The sequence below is a fragment of the Triticum aestivum genome, chromosome 5A, assembly GCF_018294505.1.
Source record: "Triticum aestivum cultivar Chinese Spring chromosome 5A, IWGSC CS RefSeq v2.1, whole genome shotgun sequence".
Classification (NCBI taxonomy): domain Eukaryota; kingdom Viridiplantae; phylum Streptophyta; class Magnoliopsida; order Poales; family Poaceae; genus Triticum; species Triticum aestivum.
In genome coordinates, this window is record NC_057806.1 from 649,270,772 (window position 1) to 649,283,658 (window position 12,887).

The following is a 12,887-nucleotide window of genomic DNA, read 5'->3' on the forward strand; positions in this document are numbered from 1 at the left end:
CTTGATACAGGTAATACTTATCCCCATGACAATACCAACAGGTGAACAGTGTTGTTTGGATTCTGCCCTTCTAGCAACCCTATTGCTTTGAAGTTAATGGTCGAACATTCATTCTTAGACTATTGATCACTGAATCACCATTCTAACATTTGATCATGCTACCTAAGGCCCAACTTTGGGCACCCTTTTCCACTAATGTTTAATTGTGTATATTTTTCCTTGAGCATACATCATTATATCATTTGATCCGACAAATGTTATCTCCTTGTTCACATAACTGTGGAAATCCATCTTTTTGGATACCTTGTTGTATTATCACTGAGTCCATCAGCCACCTCCTCATCCTCTCCTTGGCTTAATGATGAATCCCTTCGTGTATCCAGAGTCTGACCTTTCCTGAAGACCATGTCAATGCTATCTCAAAGCATGTCTGTGGTACTCCGATTTTCAACAAGAACATTTGAAGCCCAATGCTAAATGTTCCGTGCTCAATTATCCAAACACCGTTGTATGGCTAGTGCCATGAAGTTTCTCTCTCCTTACCTAAAGGGTTTTCTACATTATATCTTGTCATAGAAATTAGGCTCTGCTTGTCCTTGGGAAGGATATGCCCCTGGAATATGTGTTTAAACACAATTTTCCTTTCCATTGTTCTGTTTAACCTGATAATCGTATTTTCCTTTCCATTGTTTGGTCTAACCTTTCTTGTGATCTATATGATCTAAGCAGTAATAATTCACTGCTTATGTAAACGCATCGGTGTACAACTCTGTCTGTGAGACCCTGTTGCTATTGTTGATGACATTCCGATAGCCACTGATGGACGAGAACTTTGCCTATTGGTCCACCTCGTTCAACGAGCAGGAAAAAGGTTCTCTTCGTCCCTCGCCCTTGGTACCGATGTTGTTGCCAACATAACTAACTGGCTACCCCCTGACATGCCTTGCTTACATGATCGTGCAAGATGTCACCATCCTTCCTACTTTTAACCCACATGGTGGGCCCATAACCCACATATCCACAGGATCGAAACCTGACTCTCATGTATACTCCCTATTCCCAAGGTTGTTCCTCACACATGGCCTCATATGTAATTCATGAGTCACCTTCCTAGTGATCTATTCTGGTATCAGACGCAATACTTATTCCCATTGCTTTGAGCCCTTTTTCGAGCCCGGTTTCAGGCATCGAACGGTTGCCTGCTCGCTCGAAACATCCCATGAAACCTCATTACTTTGCTCTCGATATTTTCTTAAGTTTCAATTCGAGAGTTACTTTCTGCCACCTTCCCCGATGTTATCAACCAGATAGTCAACCTTGTACATGTTCGTTCTCCCAGAATACCCTCCTTTTTCTTTCGTAAGTACGATGGAACCCCCGAAGAAAGGATGCCGACTTCATCTTGATGACTTGAAGCAGAAAAAGGAAGACATCAATATAATGGATCGACCACTTCGAGAAGAGGAACCAAGACCGAGAAGATCCGTTAGCATTCCGTAACTAGACCTTTCCTCCCTTCTCTACCTCTTAAATCTCGGGACGAGATTTCTTGTAGTGGAGGAGAATTGTGACGCCTGGGTAATTAATCTATAGTAACCCTTTGCTAATCATGCCAGGTCATCATAATTAAACTTTTGATCAACCTCACTTGTTTCAAACTGAGATCAAATTCAAATTCAAATAACAAGTCAAATTATAATTTCATAAAACAGTGAATTAAAAATGTTCAAAGGGTTGTAAGTATTCACTAACCGATTAACAAACATCAAGCAACATTATTGGGAATGTTGATAGGCCTCTACGATATTTAAAACAGGAGCAAACAACATTTAAATTAACCATTTAAAAATAAACAAATATTTATCCCTTTTAAAATGTTTTGAAACTTTGCGTGCAGCTCCATTATATGACCCAATATTTATGTGGCAAGTTTTGTATTCAACAAAATTTATTTGATAGTTGGGACTAAATAAAAAACAGAAAATTAAATAAATGAAAAAAAGGAAAATACAAAACCGAAAACAAAGAAAAGTAAAAGGCAAACCCCCTCACTGGGCTCCGGCCCAGCAGGCCACCGGCCCAACTGGGCCATGACCCACCAGGCCGGCCCAACAGTCCACACACCCCCACTCCCTTATCCCCTCGCACAACCCACCCGAAACCTTATCCACTCCCCACTGCCCCCCCCCCCACGTCGCTCTCCCCTCCCCCTCTTCCCCCACCACTTCTCGATCCCATCTGGATCAGGGTGGGCTTCGAACGAGGGAGCCGACGCCTCTTCCCCTCGCTGCGTCGACCACCACCGGCCGGAGCTGTGTCGTCGCCCTTCTCCTCGCCGGACGCCCTCGTCGCCTCCTCCCCTGCGTCGCCGACGTCCCTGTCGACCACCCCGAGCCCCACTGCCATCCCCTACGGCCGCCGTGAGCACCTCCCGCTCCTCCCCCCTCTGTCGCCGGCGCCGTCCACGTCACACACGCGCACATCGCCCCATACGCCCCCCGAGCCGCGCCCTTGCAAGCGCACGCCCGCTGTGCCGCCGCTGCCTCCCCCGCACGCCCCCCAGCACCTGAAGTCGCCCGCGCCGCGCCACTCACCATCGTCGTCCGCACCTCCAGCCACCTTGCCCTGTGCCCCGCCGGTTGTCACCGCGGACCGTGCGCGCCCACACGGCCACAGCCGCGCCGGCTCGCCGCGTGCCCGGCTCCTCTATGCGCCATTCTACACACCCGCCGTCCATCCCGCCTCTGACCGCTAGCCGCGCCCCATCTCCACGCCTCGCCCAGCCTTCCCGCGGCCGCCGCTTGCAGTCCCGTTCGTCGCCCTGCGTCCGTCTTTGCCCGCCGCGGCCGGCCAGCGAGTCCCGCTTAAGCCACGGCCTCGCCCCGGTGACCTCCACCTGCCCCTCGGGTTCACCCGCTCGGGCGCTAGCGCCCCAGCGCCTGTGCCCATTGTGGCCAGGGCCACTGATCACTGGCCAGTGCCCCCTGGCCCTATGACATGTGGGGCCCCAACCCCCACAGAACGTTTTTTTTTAAATAACAATAATAAAAATAAAAATAATTAGTTAGTTAATTAAAGAATTAATTAACTTAATTAATTTTGATTAATCAAACTAATCAAATAACTAAACTCATTAAACTGTTAGTCAATTAATTAATTACTCAATAATAGTGGGGCCCACCCCCTAATTAGTACTAATTAGGGTAATTAAAATGTTTAATTAAAATGTGTCACTGACCAGTGGGACCCACTGGTCAGGTTGACCAGTCAACCCCTGTTGACTGCTGACGTCAGCATGACATCATGCTAATGTCATAAATCCAAAATCTAATTAAATTAAAAAATTAATTAAATTCCAGAAATTAATAAAATCTTTAGAAAATCATATCTTTTAATCTGTAACTCGGATTAAATTATTTTCAACATGAAAGTTGCTCAGAATGACGAGACGAACCCGGATACGATGCCCGTTCGTCCGCCACGCATCCCTAACCTATCAAACTCGCAACTTTCCCCCTCCGGCTCCTCCGCCCGAAAACGCAAAACACCGGGGATACTTTCCCGGATGTTTTCCCCCTTCGCCGGTATCACCTCATACCGCGTTAGGGCACCCCTAGCACCGATATTTGTCATGTCATGCATCACTATGCATCTGTTTGCTTAAATATTTATTGTTTCTTCCCCCTCTTCTCTCGCTAGACACCGAGACCGACGCCGCTGCTACCTAGTACGACTACGGTGTTAATGACCCCTCTCTCTTGCTAGAGAAACCAGGCAAGCCGCCCCCCCCCCTTGATCACCAGATATCACCTACTCCCCTCTATACTACTTGCATTAGAGTAGTGTAGCATGTTACTGCTTTCCGTTAATTCTATTCTAATGCATAGCCTGTCATTGTTGCTACAACTGTTGATACCTTACCTGCAATCCTAAATGCTTAGTATAGGATGCTAGATTATCATTAGTGGCCCTACACTCTTGTCCGTCTGCCATGCTATACTACTGGGTCGTGATCACTTCGGGAGGTGATCACGGGCATATGCTATACACTTTACACTGTTACATTACCTGTGATATTGTTCGGAGATGGGGGCTGAAGGGGCAGGTGGCTCCATCCAGGTAGTGGTGGGCCTGGGTTCTTGACGGCCCCCGACTGTTACTTTGAGGTGGAGCGACAGGGCAGGTTGAGACCACCTAGGAGAGAGGTGGGCCTGGCCCTGGTCGGCGTTCGCGGTTACTTCAAAATAACACGCTTAATGAGATCTTGGTATTTGATCTGAGTCTGGCCACTGGACTATACGCACTAACCATCTACACGGGGACAGTTATGGGCACTCGACGTCGTGGTATCAGTCGAATCCTTCGTGACATCAACGACTAAGCGGCGCGCGCCGGGTTGGACTGGAACGACTACTCTTGTATAAGGGAGGCTAGGTCTGCTCACCGGCCGCGTACGCAACATGCAGGTGTGCAATGGGCGATGGGCCCAGACCCCTGCGCCATAGGATTTAGACCGGCGTGCTGACCTCTCTGTTGTGCCTAGGTAGGGCTACGACGTGTTGATCTTTCGAGGCCGGGCATGACCCAGAAAAGTGTGTCCGGACAAAGGGGATCGAGCGTGTTGGGAAATGTGGTGCACCCCTGCAGGGAAGTTTATCTATTCGAATAGCCGTGTTCCTCGGTAAAAGGACGACCCGGAGTTGTACCTTGACCTTATGACAACTAGAACCAGATACTTAATAAAACACACCCTTCCAAGTGCCAGATACAACCGGTGATCGCTCTCCCATAGGGCGATGAGGGGAGGATCATCGGTTAGGATTATTGCTATGCGATGTTACTTGGTGAAATTACCATCTACTCTCTTCTTTTGCTGCAAGATGGAGGTTACCAGAAGCGTAGTCTTCGATAGGGCTAGCTATCCCCCTCTTATTCTGGCATTCTGCAGTTCAGTCCACATATGATACCCTTATTCCATTTGATACCAATTCATACATATGTAGTGTAGCTCCTTGCTTAGGAGTACTTTGGATGAGTACTCACGGTTGCTTTGCTCCCTCTTTGCCCCCCTTCTATACTCGATTGCTGCGACCAGACATTGGAGCCCAGGAGCCAGACGCCACCGTCGACGGCGACTACTACTACTCGGGAGGTGCCTACTACTATGTGCAGTCCGCTGACGACGACCAGGAGTAGTTTAGGAGGATCCCAGGCAGGAGGCCTACGCCTCTTTCGACCTGTACCCCAGTTTGTGCTAGCCTTCTTAAGGCAACTTGTTTAACTTATGTCTGTACTCAGATATTATTGCTTCCGCTGACTCGTCTATGATCGAGCTCTTGTATTCGAGCCCTCGAGGCCCATGGCTTGTAATATGATGCTTGTATGACTTATTTTTATTTGTAGAGTTGTGTTGTGATATCTTCCCGTGAGTCCCTGATCTTGATCGTACACATTTGCGTGTATGATTAGTGTACGGTCAAATTGGGGGCGTCACATGTTGTTGTAGCTGGTGTTGCCCTCTTCCTTGACCTAGAAGCTGTCTGTGTTGACTCATTTGTTATTGGAGGAGGAGTTGGTGCAGGTGCAGAGGCAGCAGGTACCCTTGGTGGCCTTTGTGCAGTTGCAGCTAGTGAAGAACCAACCTTAGAGTAGTTTGCTCTATTTTCCTACACAACAATATTAGTTAGAACTATTTTCCTACAAATGAAATGAATGTAACAATGCAATGCAATGAATGTAACAGTGGAATCAATGAACATACTTGGTGCTTGTTCAGCCTCATCTGGAACTTAGGTTTCAAAGGGACACCACAATTGTTGATCCTGTGCCCTTACTTCTTGCAGTAGCTGCATGTCACTATACCAATCCTAGAAGTATCCTAGGAATAGGCAGCCTGATCTAAATGTTTCTTAAGTTCCTCTCCTCTGAAACCAGCAGATTGGAAATTGGCATAAATATGTCTAAGACAAAACCTTTGTGGAGAGTCAGGGAATACATCATCTATTGCATTCAACAATCCCTGTTCAATGTAAGGTAATCTTAAGTGTTACTCATCTACTGAATAACATTTTACTCATGGCAAATGTTAGGGCAAATGTAAAGACTAGGTTCAGAACAATACCTTCTGCCTGTCAGACATATTTGTGTATTTGCCAAACTTATTGCCAGTTCCAATGACTGTTCTCAACTGTGAGAGAAACCATGTCCAACTGTCTGTCTCTTCCTTATCAACAACACCAAAAGCTATTGGGAAGATGTTATTGTTGCCATCCCTCCCTGTAGCTGCCAATATCTGCTGACCAATGCTTAGCTTGATGAAGCAACCATCCAGACCTGCTAACATGATAACATGAGTGCCTAAGTACATCAATGTTTAAAAAGCATATAAATTTATGAATACTTACCTATATAAATGGCGTGCATCCATTCAGAAAACCCTCCTTGCATGCAAACAAGCAGTAAAACATATAGTGAAACCTTGGGGTAGGAGTTGGGTTAAGTGGGTCCTCATGTGTTGTTACTATGCACCTACTGCCAGGGTTAGTATCTAGCACACACTACAGGTAGTCCCTTATTCTGTGATACTGGAGTTTGTGATCTCCTTGCACAACCTCAACTGCTTGCTTCCTTGCCCTATATGCCAAGCTTTTAGGCACATGCACACCAAACTTCTTCGTTGTGTATGACATAATTGTGTCAACACCAGCTCCAGGGTTGGATCTGACTGTATCCTCACAAACCTTAGCAACCCAATTGACTGTCACCTTTGTGTTCTCTCCACTTGCTCCACAAGTGTGATCCAGGTTCATCTTCTTGATACTGAAAGTTGCCTCATGAGCTATCTTGGAGGCAACTATGTAAAACTCACAACCATGTTTCTCTCAGAGCACCAAGTAATAACCCTAGTTGGTTCATTTCTGTGATACTCAAAATTCCTAAGAGTCCTCACATGAAAATTTCTAAGTACTTCTCTGAACTGAACTACATTTTCAAAGCACAAATGCATTGCAAACTGCTCATGTGCATCAGGCTTTGATGGATCATACCATCTCCTCTCCTTCTTCTGCTTCTTCCTACTCTTCCTTCCAGATGGCAGCCTTGGTGCATCATCTTCATCACTTATGCCAAAATCACCTGGAAAACAGTACTCATCAGCTTCAGGGACATAATCTTCAAACTTGATGTGCTCAGGCTCACTGTGAGACTTGCTAGTTGGGCCAGGTTTTCTAACTGGCTTAAGATTTTTGGATGCTTTTGTAGTTACAGTAGCAGGATCCTCTACTTGTTCATCTTCAGAAACAACTGGTTCTTCCATCCAAAACTCAGAAGGTTCTGAGTTAGCTGCACAAAAGTGCTCTGCAGTATTAGTGCCAGCCTCATCTTCACCCCTACACCAAGCTTTTTAAGAAATTTTCTCCCCTCTGTAATCACCCCTAAATAACTCAAAATCTGAAGATGATTTGTCATCTTCAACTTCATCTTCTTCCTCGGGTACGTCTTCTTCTTCTTCATCTGCTTCTTCTTCTACATCTTCTTCTTCCACAACTGTTTTCCCCTTGTTAAAATTGCTGCTTTGATGTGTGTTCATGTAGGGCTCATCAGGGGTTAAAGCTGGCAAACTAGCATTAGAGGCAGGGTACAGAACACCTTCTTGTGAAACTCTGTAAACAACAGTTTCACCAACATGATCAATGGGGATTTGTTCCTCATCCGCTGGGCTTGGATGAGTAGCTTTTCTGACACTGATGTTCAGTACCTTATTATCAACAAATAAGTCAAGCATTTCCTCTAATGCCTCCTCACTATCCAGGGCCTCCACACCCTCCAGCCCCTTTCCCTCTTCCTTTACATAAGTCAGAAATGCATCCATTCTATAGCCCTCCAACTCAACCAATGCTAATATGGCCAGATAACTGATATCTGAGGAAACTGAATACTTTTTCTCCATATTATCTATTCCTTGAAAATGTAGCCTCAAGTCCTAAATCGCATCATCTAAGCTGTAGGATTAAATTGACAAACAATTATTTTTAAGTCACTGAACATTACTGAACTTTCTTCTAATTACAATGAATGCACTGACCAAATGAACTAACCAAATGCACTTTCTTCTACACTGACTTAACCAATAAAATACATTAGCATGCCAAGAACAAACAATTACTAACCCTAGTTCTAATTTGAACTAAAGCACCCAGAAATTTTAAGTAAAGGACCCAGAAACATTGACCAGTGCTTACCTCACTCCACCAAAGGACGACGCTCAATGGTGGCCGCCTGCTGGATCAGCGTGGATGCGCTTCGCCACTGCCCTGGCCGCGCGGACTTCCGGATCTGAGCTCGCCGGATCCACATGAGCCGCGGGCGGTGATGGCTGCTGCGACCGCTGCACCGGGAAGCTGGAGCTGCCTAGCCATTTGTCCACCTCTGAGGGTCCAACGCCCTCCTGGCCGGTGCCGCCTTGGCTCAATCGCTCGCCGCCGACGACATTTGGCTGCGCCGGCGCCATCGCCCACCTAGGTCACTGCGGGGGAGAGGAGGGGGAGTGAGAGAACCAGACACCCGACCGCCTACGTTGGTTCCGACCGGACCGCATTGGCTAACGGCCGTCAACTGCCGCGCCGTGAGCGCGCATGGCCACGTGGGCTGACCGATGGGCCCAGGCGGTCAGAAAACGGTTAAATCGCTAGTCACCGCGGGTTTGGATTTTTTGAAACAGCGGACCGCGCGTTTGGTAGCTTTCTGAGAAAATTTAAAAAGTGGTAGTTTTTTGAAACCCTAACCTGTAAACTAGTAGTTTTATGCTATTTACTCTTCTTTTCTATATGTTCAAATACGTTCAAATACATTTTTGCTGCAATGCTTAATCGCGGGATGTTCTGGCATTTGCAACAACGACACTGCAGTGCGGATCAGCGAGGGAGATGGTAGTACTGTACCAAACTGCATGCCTGCCTGGCACTTTCACATAGCTGTCCTACCGTTTCGATCTACCACCTTAGGGCTTCTCCGACGTCTGTCATTAAAATGAACACCCGAAACGTTCACCGACACATCCCGTCGTGTTTGTGAACAGTGCTAGTGGAGTCAGTCATTCTTTTTTGTGGGGGTAAAGGAGATTTTCTTTACTCACGGGGTCTCTCAGCCACAACCAAGTTTACAATGAAGTCTAACCCCAAATACAATCACACTGCAGTTTGGGGGTACTACGGCCATAAACGGCAAGTTCATGCTAACCTTATTCCGCGAACGACGACAGAAGAGTAAAAGAAATGTCTCTATTCTCAGTTGAGGCCAAGCTTTTAATCTCCTGGATCACAAAGCGATGTACTGATCTATCATCGGATTTTACTACGATCGTCGACACTGTCTCGGAACTATCTAGTTCCCTCGAAATTGGTAGCATTGTCCGGTGGAGGGCTAGCTCTAGCCCCTCCCTACACGCCGCGAGCTCGGCGCCCAGGGCGTTACTACATGTACGGAGTTCACGACAAGCGCTAAATATGATGTTTCCCTGAGTGTCCCGGAGCATCATCCCACCTCCTGCCATACCTGTAGCTGGTATGAAGCTTCTGTCCGTGTTCACCTTGGTCCATCCTGTAGCAGGAGCGACCCAGCTCAGCTCCTCTTTAGCTAGGGCGCTGGTTGTATGTGCTGGTGGTGCAGCATTGATCACCATTTTCCCCTTCACAACATCTCGGGGTACTGCTTGAGGCACAACAAATAGTTGATATATCCATGTAGGAACCGCCGAGAGGACTCAGTTGGAGGTGGTCGCTTTTCATGCGTAATCTCATTCTGCACGTGCCAAGTCCTCCACATGATCATCACTACGATCATACGCGTCGTCTCATCCAAAGGCTTAAGGAGGGTGAACAACCATTCTGGCCCGGTGTTGCGAATGGATTCAACCTTCGGGATGACCCAATCCAGCAACATGGCATGCCGAAGTTCCTTCGCAAAGGGGCACCCGCACATCGCATGAAATCCATCCTCTCGTTCCACACCACAAATGAGGCATATGTCAGAAAGCTCAAGATGACGTGATAATTTATTTGCCCAAATAGCTAAAGAGTTGGTCATAATCCGCCAGGCAAACACGCGTTCCTTCGGGGGAGCAGGGCACCCGGTCTTTCAGATAGCGCGATGACCATCCGGTGCCCTGCTCATGGCGGTGGTCAATGGACGCTCGCGCTCGTCCATGGCAAACCGATAGACGGAACGAACAGTGAAGATACCGTTCTTCTCCGACGCCCAGATGATGATGTCGTCAGTGCAGCGCGGCGAGGTGCGGATGCATGGAGTCAGACATTCCATATAAAATAAATATCGGCCTCACGTCTGACCTGGCCTCCTCCATTTCACATACATACTTAGCAGTCAGAGGCGCGGCGACACGTCACGCCCGTCGAGAAGCCTGTGCAGGCATCTAACTTGTATTTTTTTTTTCAAAAAAGAGAAAAAGACGTCAGTCACTTTGAGGGGCTAGCTCGTCGTATGGGAGTTCTAGTTTGCTTGCTAACATTAAATATGGCAATAAATAACAATCAAATGGAAGAAATGAATTAATACCTTTGTATATCTAGCTGACAACATCACTTTTTTCAGTACAAGTACTCCTTTGTATACATGCATACTAGTATTCCTTTGTATTGTGTTGACAATATCATATATGAAATATCTTGTCAACTCTTGTCAGCACATTTTTCAGTACAAGTACATACGACGCATGCATGACACAAACATACTCTCCCCCCCTCTTGGCTCCCATAACAAAGGTAGCATTTAAGTTTCATTTGACATTTTCAACCGTTTATATCTCTTAAACCAAAATTACGTAAGTGAAATGTTTTATATATTTGATCTCTGGGTGTCAAGATCTTTAGAACAAGATTAAATACATTTTAAATATGTTTAGTTTCAACATTTCAATTAACTTATTTCACTCAATATATTTTTGCGTGAAACTGCTTATTTCATTGTTTGAAATTTATATTTGTGAAATACAACCGTTATTTGAGTGTTTGAAAATGATAGGCGTGAAATCTATATTTGTGAAGTTTTGAAACTAGTTATTTCAAATATGTGAAAGTGATTATTTCAAAACTTTTGAGCGAAACATGTTTAATGAAGCGAATCAAATTGTTTTTGGAACTAATTGAAACATGTCTTTCAAATAATTAAAACCAGTAAATTAAAATAACTTAAATCAAGTTTTTTTGGCAAAAGGTGTTAAATCGGTTTCTTAAGGATTGAAATAAGTTTTTTGAAATGAGTAAAATTATATTCTGAAATGAGCGAAGTGAGTTTTATGCAACAATTTAGGTCCATTTTTTTAATATGCGAAACTTGTTATTTTGGATATATAGAATGGATTGTTTCATGTGTGAAACTGATTATTTCAAATATATGAAATATCTTATCAAAGCGAAAAAATATGTTTTATGAAAGTCATCTCAAAGACAACTGAAATATATAAAATTAGAAGTACTTCAAATATAACAGTTTTTTAATATATGAAACTGGTATTTTTCAAATATATGAAACATGTTTCAGTCTGTTTGACACTTTTCTTATTCCAGTTTGTGAAAATATGTGAAATGGTTACTTCAAAAAAATTGAAATTGATTATCTGAAATATGTGAAACTGATATTTTTCAAATATATGAAACATATTTCAGTCTGTTTGTCAATTTGCTTATTCCGGTGTGTGAAAAATATGTGAAATAGGTTGTTTAAAATACGGGAAATTGACTATTTCAAACACGTTTAAATTATAGCTTTGCTGTCCACGTACTTTACTCAATATTTTAGCATGTCTGTCAATTTGCTTATTCGACGGCGTCAAAAATATGTTAACTTGGTTATTTGAAATATGAGAATTTGGTTGTGTTCATTGTGCGTAATTTGTTTATAAAAATATATTAAATTCTATTTTACTAATATATCGAATATATCCGTGTCTTTGTGAGTTCCATATTCCACTTTGTGAAAATAAGGGAAACGCTAGAAAGAACTTTATGAAATAGTAAAACAATGTAATGTTTTATGAAAGAGATTTCAAAGATAATTGAAACATATAATAAAATATATTTCAAACATATACAAAATTGATCTTGTTCTGAAGGTGTTGTCACCATGAATTCAAATATACAAAAAGTTTCAATAATGGATATTTGGTTTAAAAGATATGAATCATTAAAAATGTGAGGATAAAAATAAAATGCGTGTCATATGTATGGCGTGAGAGAATGCATGCACGGTGCTCTCCACTCTAACTCTCTCTCTCTCTCTCTCTTCTGTAAAAGCTGACAATATCTGACACTAGTACATGTATTGCTATATGTAATCTATATCTGAAAATAGAGTATAAAATCTGCATGGATCTTGAGGAGATTGATGAATGGAGGATTGCCCACAGGTACATACCGGCACTAGTAAAATTACTTATTCGGAAAATCATGCCCAACAATGCCGCTCGACTACTTTCCCTTAGTTCGGTTGCTAGTCGAGGTTACACCTCTCTAAACTAATATAAGACGTCTTATATTGGTTTATAGAGGGAGTAATTAACAAGATGTAGATTAGAGTTTTAAAAATAAATTATAACCAGAGAAAACATAACATCTTTTATGAAGAAGAAACGTTTTCCTCTTGAAAAGGAACGATTTAAAGAGTGAAACTAAACAGAACATTTCGTACGAAGAAGGAGCAATATTTTCGTTAAGACGGACAGTTTTTAATGGAAAAAAAGGAACAGTATACATTGAGGGTATCATTTCTCATTGCAGATGAAAGAAACCACCTTCAGAGTGAGTAAGTCATCATCCTAAAAATAAGCAAAGCTATTCCATCGTGCTAATAGTAATAGGTCGTCGATATGATTC